The following is a 12,219-nucleotide window of genomic DNA, read 5'->3' on the forward strand; positions in this document are numbered from 1 at the left end:
GTTCCACATGTACAACTCTGCACCTATACAGATCCACGTGTACAACTCTGCACCTATACAGATCCACATGTGCAACTCTGCACCTATACAGTTCCACATGTACAACTCTGCACCTATACAGTTCCACATGTACAACTCTGCACCTATAGAGTTCCACATGTACAACTCTGCACATGTACAGTTCCACATGTACAACTCTGCACCTATACAGATCCACATGTGCAACTCTGCACCTATACAGTTCCACATGTACAACTCTGCACCTATAGAGTTCCACATGTACAACTCTGCACCTATACAGTTCCACATGTACAACACTGCACCTATAGAGTTCCACATGTACAACTCTGTACCTATACAGTTCCACATGTACAACTCTGCACCTGTACAGTTCCACGTGTACAACTCTGCACCTATTGAGTTCCACATATACAACTCTGCACCTACACAGTTCCACGTGTACAACTCTGCACCTATACTGTTCCACATGTACAACTCTGCACCTATACAGATCCACGTGTACAACTCTGCACCTATACAGATCCACATGTGCAACTCTGCACCTATACAGTTCCACATGTACAACTCTGCACCTATACAGTTCCACATGTACAACTCTGCACCTATAGAGTTCCACATGTACAACTCTGCACATGTACAGTTCCACATGTACAACTCTGCACCTATACAGATCCACATGTGCAACTCTGCACCTATACAGTTCCACATGTACAACTCTGCACCTATAGAGTTCCACATGTACAACTCTGCACCTATACAGTTCCACATGTACAACACTGCACCTATAGAGTTCCACATGTACAACTCTGCACCTATACAGTTCCACATGTACAACTCTGCACCTATACAGTTCCACATGTACAACTCTGCACCTATAGAGTTCCACATGTACAACTCTGCACCTGTACAGTTCCACATGTACAACTCTGCACCTATACAGATCCACATGTGCAACTCTGCACCTATACAGTTCCACATGTACAACTCTGCACCTATAGAGTTCCACATGTACAACTCTGCACCTATACAGTTCCACATGTACAACACTGCACCTATAGATTTCCACATGTACAACTCTGCACCTATACAGTTGCACATGTACAACTCTGCACCTTATCAGTTCCACATGTATAGCTCTGCACCTATACATATCCACATGTACAACTCTGCACCTAATCAGTTCCACATGTACAACTCTGCACCGATACATATCCACATGTACAACTCTGCACCTATACAGTTCCACATGTACAACTCTGCACCTCTGCAGATCCACATGTACAACCCTGCACATATACAGTTCCACATGTACAACTCTGCAACTATACAGTTCCACATGTACAACTCTGCACCTATAGAGTTCCACATGTACAACTCTGCACCTATACAGTTCCACATGTACAACACTGCACCTATAGAGTTCCACATGTACAACTCTGCACCTATACAGTTCCACATGTACAACTCTGCACTTATACATATCCACATGTACAACTCTGCACTTATACATATCCAAATGTACAACTCTGCACCTATACATATCCACATGTACAACTCTGCACCTAATCAGTTCCACATGTACAACTCTGCACCTATACAGATCCACATGTACAACTCTGCACCTATACAGTTCCACATGTACAACTCTGCACCTATAGAGTTCCACATGTACAACTCTGCACTTATATATATCCACATGTACAACTCTGCACCTAGACAGCTCCACATGTACAACTCTGCACTTATACATATCCACATGTACAACTCTGCACCTATACATATCCACATGTACAACTCTGCACCTATACAGTTCCACATGTACAACTCTGCACCTAGACAGCTCCACATGTACAACTCTGCGCTTATACATATCCACATGTACAACTCTGCACATATACAGTTCCACATGTACAACTCTGCACCTATACATATCCACATGTACAACTCTGCACCTAATCAGTTCCACATGTACAACTCTGCACCTAATCAGTTCCACATGTACAACTCTGCACCTAATCAGTTCCACATGTACAACTCTGCACCTATACAGCTCCACATGTACAACTCTGCACTTATACATATCCACATGTACAACTCTGCACCTATACAGTTCCACATGTACAACTCTGCACCGACACAGTTCCACATGTACAACTCTGCACCTATAGAGTTCCACTTGTACAACTCTGCACCTATACAGTTCCACATGTACAACTCTGCACCGATACAGTTCCACTTGTACAACTCTGCACCTATACAGTTCCACATGTACAACTCTGCACAGATACAGTTCCACATGTACAACTCTGCACAGATACAGTTCCACATGTACAACTCTGCACCTATACATCTCCCCATGTACAACTCTGCACCAATACAGTTCCACATGTACAACTCTGTACCTATAGAGTTCCACATGTACAACTCTGTACCTATACAGTTCCACATGTACAACTCTGCACCTGTACAGTTCCACGTGTACAACTCTGCACCTATTGAGTTCCACATATACAACTCTGCACCTACACAGTTCCACGTGTACAACTCTGCACCTATACTGTTCCACATGTACAACTCTGCACCTATACAGATCCACGTGTACAACTCTGCACCTATACAGATCCACATGTGCAACTCTGCACCTATACAGTTCCACATGTACAACTCTGCACCAATACAGTTCCACATGTACAACTCTGTACCTATAGAGTTCCACATGTACAACTCTGTACCTATACAGTTCCACATGTACAACTCTGCACCTGTACAGTTCCACGTGTACAACTCTGCACCTATTGAGTTCCACATATACAACTCTGCACCTACACAGTTCCACGTGTACAACTCTGCACCTATACTGTTCCACATGTACAACTCTGCACCTATACAGATCCACGTGTACAACTCTGCACCTATACAGATCCACATGTGCAACTCTGCACCTATACAGTTCCACATGTACAACTCTGCACCTATACAGTTCCACATGTACAACTCTGCACCTATAGAGTTCCACATGTACAACTCTGCACATGTACAGTTCCACATGTACAACTCTGCACCTATACAGATCCACATGTGCAACTCTGCACCTATACAGTTCCACATGTACAACTCTGCACCTATAGAGTTCCACATGTACAACTCTGCACCTATACAGTTCCACATGTACAACACTGCACCTATAGAGTTCCACATGTACAACTCTGTACCTATACAGTTCCACATGTACAACTCTGCACCTGTACAGTTCCACGTGTACAACTCTGCACCTATTGAGTTCCACATATACAACTCTGCACCTACACAGTTCCACGTGTACAACTCTGCACCTATACTGTTCCACATGTACAACTCTGCACCTATACAGATCCACGTGTACAACTCTGCACCTATACAGATCCACATGTGCAACTCTGCACCTATACAGTTCCACATGTACAACTCTGCACCTATACAGTTCCACATGTACAACTCTGCACCTATAGAGTTCCACATGTACAACTCTGCACATGTACAGTTCCACATGTACAACTCTGCACCTATACAGATCCACATGTGCAACTCTGCACCTATACAGTTCCACATGTACAACTCTGCACCTATAGAGTTCCACATGTACAACTCTGCACCTATACAGTTCCACATGTACAACACTGCACCTATAGAGTTCCACATGTACAACTCTGCACCTATACAGTTCCACATGTACAACTCTGCACCTATACAGTTCCACATGTACAACTCTGCACCTATAGAGTTCCACATGTACAACTCTGCACCTGTACAGTTCCACATGTACAACTCTGCACCTATACAGATCCACATGTGCAACTCTGCACCTATACAGTTCCACATGTACAACTCTGCACCTATAGAGTTCCACATGTACAACTCTGCACCTATACAGTTCCACATGTACAACACTGCACCTATAGATTTCCACATGTACAACTCTGCACCTATACAGTTGCACATGTACAACTCTGCACCTTATCAGTTCCACATGTATAGCTCTGCACCTATACATATCCACATGTACAACTCTGCACCTAATCAGTTCCACATGTACAACTCTGCACCGATACATATCCACATGTACAACTCTGCACCTATACAGTTCCACATGTACAACTCTGCACCTCTGCAGATCCACATGTACAACTCTGCACATATACAGTTCCACATGTACAACTCTGCAACTATACAGTTCCACATGTACAACTCTGCACCTATAGAGTTCCACATGTACAACTCTGCACCTATACAGTTCCACATGTACAACACTGCACCTATAGAGTTCCACATGTACAACTCTGCACCTATACAGTTCCACATGTACAACTCTGCACTTATACATATCCAAATGTACAACTCTGCACCTATACATATCCACATGTACAACTCTGCACCTAATCAGTTCCACATGTACAACTCTGCACCTATACAGATCCACATGTACAACTCTGCACCTATACAGTTCCACATGTACAACTCTGCACCTATAGAGTTCCACATGTACAACTCTGCACTTAGATATATCCACATGTACAACTCTGCACCTAGACAGCTCCACATGTACAACTCTGCACTTATACATATCCACATGTACAACTCTGCACCTATACATATCCACATGTACAACTCTGCACCTATACAGTTCCACATGTACAACTCTGCACCTAGACAGCTCCACATGTACAACTCTGCGCTTATACATATCCACATGTACAACTCTGCACATATACAGTTCCACATGTACAACTCTGCACCTATACATATCCACATGTACAACTCTGCACCTAATCAGTTCCACATGTACAACTCTGCACCTAATCAGTTCCACATGTACAACTCTGCACCTAATCAGTTCCACATGTACAACTCTGCACCTATACAGCTCCACATGTACAACTCTGCACTTATACATATCCACATGTACAACTCTGCACCTATACAGTTCCACATGTACAACTCTGCACCGACACAGTTCCACATGTACAACTCTGCACCTATAGAGTTCCACTTGTACAACTCTGCACCTATACAGTTCCACATGTACAACTCTGCACCGATACAGTTCCACTTGTACAACTCTGCACCTATACAGTTCCACATGTACAACTCTGCACAGATACAGTTCCACATGTACAACTCTGCACAGATACAGTTCCACATGTACAACTCTGCACCTATACATCTCCCCATGTACAACTCTGCACCAATACAGTTCCACATGTACAACTCTGTACCTATAGAGTTCCACATGTACAACTCTGTACCTATACAGTTCCACATGTACAACTCTGCACCTGTACAGTTCCACGTGTACAACTCTGCACCTATTGAGTTCCACATATACAACTCTGCACCTACACAGTTCCACGTGTACAACTCTGCACCTATACTGTTCCACATGTACAACTCTGCACCTATACAGATCCACGTGTACAACTCTGCACCTATACAGATCCACATGTGCAACTCTGCACCTATACAGTTCCACATGTACAACTCTGCACCTATACAGTTCCACATGTACAACTCTGCACCTATAGAGTTCCACATGTACAACTCTGCACATGTACAGTTCCACATGTACAACTCTGCACCTACACAGATCCACATGTGCAACTCTGCACCTATACAGTTCCACATGTACAACTCTGCACCTATAGAGTTCCACATGTACAACTCTGCACTTATATATATCCACATGTACAACTCTGCACCTAGACAGCTCCACATGTACAACTCTGCACTTATACATATCCACATGTACAACTCTGCACCTATACATATCCACATGTACAACTCTGCACCTATACAGTTCCACATGTACAACTCTGCACCTAGACAGCTCCACATGTACAACTCTGCGCTTATACATATCCACATGTACAACTCTGCACATATACAGTTCCACATGTACAACTCTGCACCTATACATATCCACATGTACAACTCTGCACCTAATCAGTTCCACATGTACAACTCTGCACCTAATCAGTTCCACATGTACAACTCTGCACCTAATCAGTTCCACATGTACAACTCTGCACCTATACAGCTCCACATGTACAACTCTGCACTTATACATATCCACATGTACAACTCTGCACCTATACAGTTCCACATGTACAACTCTGCACCGACACAGTTCCACATGTACAACTCTGCACCTATAGAGTTCCACTTGTACAACTCTGCACCTATACAGTTCCACATGTACAACTCTGCACCGATACAGTTCCACTTGTACAACTCTGCACCTATACAGTTCCACATGTACAACTCTGCACAGATACAGTTCCACATGTACAACTCTGCACAGATACAGTTCCACATGTACAACTCTGCACCTATACATCTCCCCATGTACAACTCTGCACCAATACAGTTCCACATGTACAACTCTGTACCTATAGAGTTCCACATGTACAACTCTGTACCTATACAGTTCCACATGTACAACTCTGCACCTGTACAGTTCCACGTGTACAACTCTGCACCTATTGAGTTCCACATATACAACTCTGCACCTACACAGTTCCACGTGTACAACTCTGCACCTATACTGTTCCACATGTACAACTCTGCACCTATACAGATCCACGTGTACAACTCTGCACCTATACAGATCCACATGTGCAACTCTGCACCTATACAGTTCCACATGTACAACTCTGCACCAATACAGTTCCACATGTACAACTCTGTACCTATAGAGTTCCACATGTACAACTCTGTACCTATACAGTTCCACATGTACAACTCTGCACCTGTACAGTTCCACGTGTACAACTCTGCACCTATTGAGTTCCACATATACAACTCTGCACCTACACAGTTCCACGTGTACAACTCTGCACCTATACTGTTCCACATGTACAACTCTGCACCTATACAGATCCACGTGTACAACTCTGCACCTATACAGATCCACATGTGCAACTCTGCACCTATACAGTTCCACATGTACAACTCTGCACCTATACAGTTCCACATGTACAACTCTGCACCTATAGAGTTCCACATGTACAACTCTGCACATGTACAGTTCCACATGTACAACTCTGCACCTATACAGATCCACATGTGCAACTCTGCACCTATACAGTTCCACATGTACAACTCTGCACCTATAGAGTTCCACATGTACAACTCTGCACCTATACAGTTCCACATGTACAACACTGCACCTATAGAGTTCCACATGTACAACTCTGTACCTATACAGTTCCACATGTACAACTCTGCACCTGTACAGTTCCACGTGTACAACTCTGCACCTATTGAGTTCCACATATACAACTCTGCACCTACACAGTTCCACGTGTACAACTCTGCACCTATACTGTTCCACATGTACAACTCTGCACCTATACAGATCCACGTGTACAACTCTGCACCTATACAGATCCACATGTGCAACTCTGCACCTATACAGTTCCACATGTACAACTCTGCACCTATACAGTTCCACATGTACAACTCTGCACCTATAGAGTTCCACATGTACAACTCTGCACATGTACAGTTCCACATGTACAACTCTGCACCTATACAGATCCACATGTGCAACTCTGCACCTATACAGTTCCACATGTACAACTCTGCACCTATAGAGTTCCACATGTACAACTCTGCACCTATACAGTTCCACATGTACAACACTGCACCTATAGAGTTCCACATGTACAACTCTGCACCTATACAGTTCCACATGTACAACTCTGCACCTATACAGTTCCACATGTACAACTCTGCACCTATAGAGTTCCACATGTACAACTCTGCACCTGTACAGTTCCACATGTACAACTCTGCACCTATACAGATCCACATGTGCAACTCTGCACCTATACAGTTCCACATGTACAACTCTGCACCTATAGAGTTCCACATGTACAACTCTGCACCTATACAGTTCCACATGTACAACACTGCACCTATAGATTTCCACATGTACAACTCTGCACCTATACAGTTGCACATGTACAACTCTGCACCTTATCAGTTCCACATGTATAGCTCTGCACCTATACATATCCACATGTACAACTCTGCACCTAATCAGTTCCACATGTACAACTCTGCACCGATACATATCCACATGTACAACTCTGCACCTATACAGTTCCACATGTACAACTCTGCACCTCTGCAGATCCACATGTACAACTCTGCACATATACAGTTCCACATGTACAACTCTGCAACTATACAGTTCCACATGTACAACTCTGCACCTATAGAGTTCCACATGTACAACTCTGCACCTATACAGTTCCACATGTACAACACTGCACCTATAGAGTTCCACATGTACAACTCTGCACCTATACAGTTCCACATGTACAACTCTGCACTTATACATATCCAAATGTACAACTCTGCACCTATACATATCCACATGTACAACTCTGCACCTAATCAGTTCCACATGTACAACTCTGCACCTATACAGATCCACATGTACAACTCTGCACCTATACAGTTCCACATGTACAACTCTGCACCTATAGAGTTCCACATGTACAACTCTGCACTTATATATATCCACATGTACAACTCTGCACCTAGACAGCTCCACATGTACAACTCTGCACTTATACATATCCACATGTACAACTCTGCACCTATACATATCCACATGTACAACTCTGCACCTATACAGTTCCACATGTACAACTCTGCACCTAGACAGCTCCACATGTACAACTCTGCGCTTATACATATCCACATGTACAACTCTGCACATATACAGTTCCACATGTACAACTCTGCACCTATACATATCCACATGTACAACTCTGCACCTAATCAGTTCCACATGTACAACTCTGCACCTAATCAGTTCCACATGTACAACTCTGCACCTAATCAGTTCCACATGTACAACTCTGCACCTATACAGCTCCACATGTACAACTCTGCACTTATACATATCCACATGTACAACTCTGCACCTATACAGTTCCACATGTACAACTCTGCACCGACACAGTTCCACATGTACAACTCTGCACCTATAGAGTTCCACTTGTACAACTCTGCACCTATACAGTTCCACATGTACAACTCTGCACCGATACAGTTCCACTTGTACAACTCTGCACCTATACAGTTCCACATGTACAACTCTGCACAGATACAGTTCCACATGTACAACTCTGCACAGATACAGTTCCACATGTACAACTCTGCACCTATACATCTCCCCATGTACAACTCTGCACCAATACAGTTCCACATGTACAACTCTGTACCTATAGAGTTCCACATGTACAACTCTGTACCTATACAGTTCCACATGTACAACTCTGCACCTGTACAGTTCCACGTGTACAACTCTGCACCTATTGAGTTCCACATATACAACTCTGCACCTACACAGTTCCACGTGTACAACTCTGCACCTATACTGTTCCACATGTACAACTCTGCACCTATACAGATCCACGTGTACAACTCTGCACCTATACAGATCCACATGTGCAACTCTGCACCTATACAGTTCCACATGTACAACTCTGCACCTATACAGTTCCACATGTACAACTCTGCACCTATAGAGTTCCACATGTACAACTCTGCACATGTACAGTTCCACATGTACAACTCTGCACCTATACAGATCCACATGTGCAACTCTGCACCTATACAGTTCCACATGTACAACTCTGCACCTATAGAGTTCCACATGTACAACTCTGCACCTATACAGTTCCACATGTACAACACTGCACCTATAGAGTTCCACATGTACAACTCTGCACCTATACAGTTCCACATGTACAACTCTGCACCTATACAGTTCCACATGTACAACTCTGCACCTATAGAGTTCCACATGTACAACTCTGCACCTGTACAGTTCCACATGTACAACTCTGCACCTATACAGATCCACATGTGCAACTCTGCACCTATACAGTTCCACATGTACAACTCTGCACCTATAGAGTTCCACATGTACAACTCTGCACCTATACAGTTGCACATGTACAACTCTGCACCTTATCAGTTCCACATGTATAGCTCTGCACCTATACATATCCACATGTACAACTCTGCACCTAATCAGTTCCACATGTACAACTCTGCACCGATACATATCCACATGTACAACTCTGCACCTATACAGTTCCACATGTACAACTCTGCACCTCTGCAGATCCACATGTACAACTCTGCACATATACAGTTCCACATGTACAACTCTGCAACTATACAGTTCCACATGTACAACTCTGCACCTATAGAGTTCCACATGTACAACTCTGCACCTATACAGTTCCACATGTACAACACTGCACCTATAGAGTTCCACATGTACAACTCTGCACCTATACAGTTCCACATGTACAACTCTGCACTTATACATATCCACATGTACAACTCTGCACTTATACATATCCAAATGTACAACTCTGCACCTATACATATCCACATGTACAACTCTGCACCTAATCAGTTCCACATGTACAACTCTGCACCTATACAGATCCACATGTACAACTCTGCACCTATACAGTTCCACATGTACAACTCTGCACCTATAGAGTTCCACATGTACAACTCTGCACTTATATATATCCACATGTACAACTCTGCACCTAATCAGTTCCACATGTACAACTCTGCACCTAATCAGTTCCACATGTACAACTCTGCACCTATACATATCCACATGTACAACTCTGCACCTAATCAGTTCCACATGTACAACTCTGCACCTATAGAGTTCCACATGTACAACTCTGCACATGTACAGTTCCACATGTACAACTCTGCACCTAATCAGTTCCACATGTACAACTCTGCACCTAATCAGTTCCACATGTACAACTCTGCACCTATACAGCTCCACATGTACAACTCTGTACTTATACATATCCACATGTACAACTCTGCACATATACAGTTCCACATGTACAACTCTGCACCTATACATATCCACATGTACAACTCTGCACCTAATCAGTTCCACATGTACAACTCTGCACCTAATCAGTTCCACATGTACAACTCTGCACCTTTACATATCCACATGTACAACTCTGCACCTAATCAGTTCCACATGTACAACTCTGCACCTATAGAGTTCCACATGTACAACTCTGCACCTATACAGTTCCACATGTACAACTCTGCACCTTATCAGTTCCACATGTACAGCTCTGCACCTATACATATCCACATGTACAACTCTGCACCTAATCAGTTCCACATGTACAACTCTGCACCTATAGAGTTCCACATGTACAACTCTGCACCTATACATAGCCACATGTACAACTCTGCACCTAATCAGTTCCACATGTACAACTCTGCACCTATAGAGTTCCACATGTACAACTCTGCACCTATACAGTTCCACATGTACAACTCTGCACCTTATCAGTTCCACATGTACAGCTCTGCACCTATACATATCCACATGTACAACTCTGCACCTAATCAGTTCCACATGTACAACTCTGCACCTATAAAGTTCCACATGTACAACTCTGCACCTATACATATCCACATGTACAACTCTGCACCTGTACAGTTCCACATGTACAACTCTGCACCTAATCAGTTCCACATGTACAACTCTGCACCTATAGAGTTCCACATGTACAACTCTGCACCTATACATATCCACATGTACAACTCTGCACCTATACATATCCACATGTACAACTCTGCACCTGTACAGTTCCACATGTACAACTCTGCACCTATAGAGTTCCACATGTACAACTCTGCACCTAATCAGTTCCACATGTACAACTTTCATAGAATTTACAGTGCAGAAGGAGGCCATTCGGCCCATCGAGTCTACACCGGCTCTTGGAAAGAGCACCCTACCTAAGCCCACACCCCCACAACCCAGTAACCCCACCTAATCCCCATAACCCCACCCAACACTAAGGGCAATTTGTGGACACTATGGGCAATTTAGCATGGCCAATCCACCTAACCTGCACATCTTTGGACTGTGGGAGGAAACCGGAGCGCCCGGAGGAAACCCACGCAGACACGGGGAGGACGTGCAGACTCCGCACAGACAGTGACCCAGGCCGGAATCGAACCTGGGACCCTGGAGCTGTGAAGCAATTGTGCTATCCACAATGCTACCGTGCTGCCTACTCTGCACATATACAGCTCCACATGTACAACTCTGCACCTATAGAGTTCCACATG

At 43.7% G+C, this 12,219-nt stretch overlaps 1 protein-coding gene across 4 annotated transcripts in view; it reads right to left on the reverse strand.

The window, feature by feature from the left end:
- Window positions 1-12,219, reverse strand: part of LOC140419823 (protein NDRG2-like) — a 270,374-nt gene that overhangs the window by 22,425 nt on the left and 235,730 nt on the right. The window lies entirely within an intron of this gene.

This window comes from Scyliorhinus torazame, chromosome 5, assembly GCF_047496885.1.
Source record: "Scyliorhinus torazame isolate Kashiwa2021f chromosome 5, sScyTor2.1, whole genome shotgun sequence".
NCBI lineage: Eukaryota > Metazoa > Chordata > Chondrichthyes > Carcharhiniformes > Scyliorhinidae > Scyliorhinus > Scyliorhinus torazame.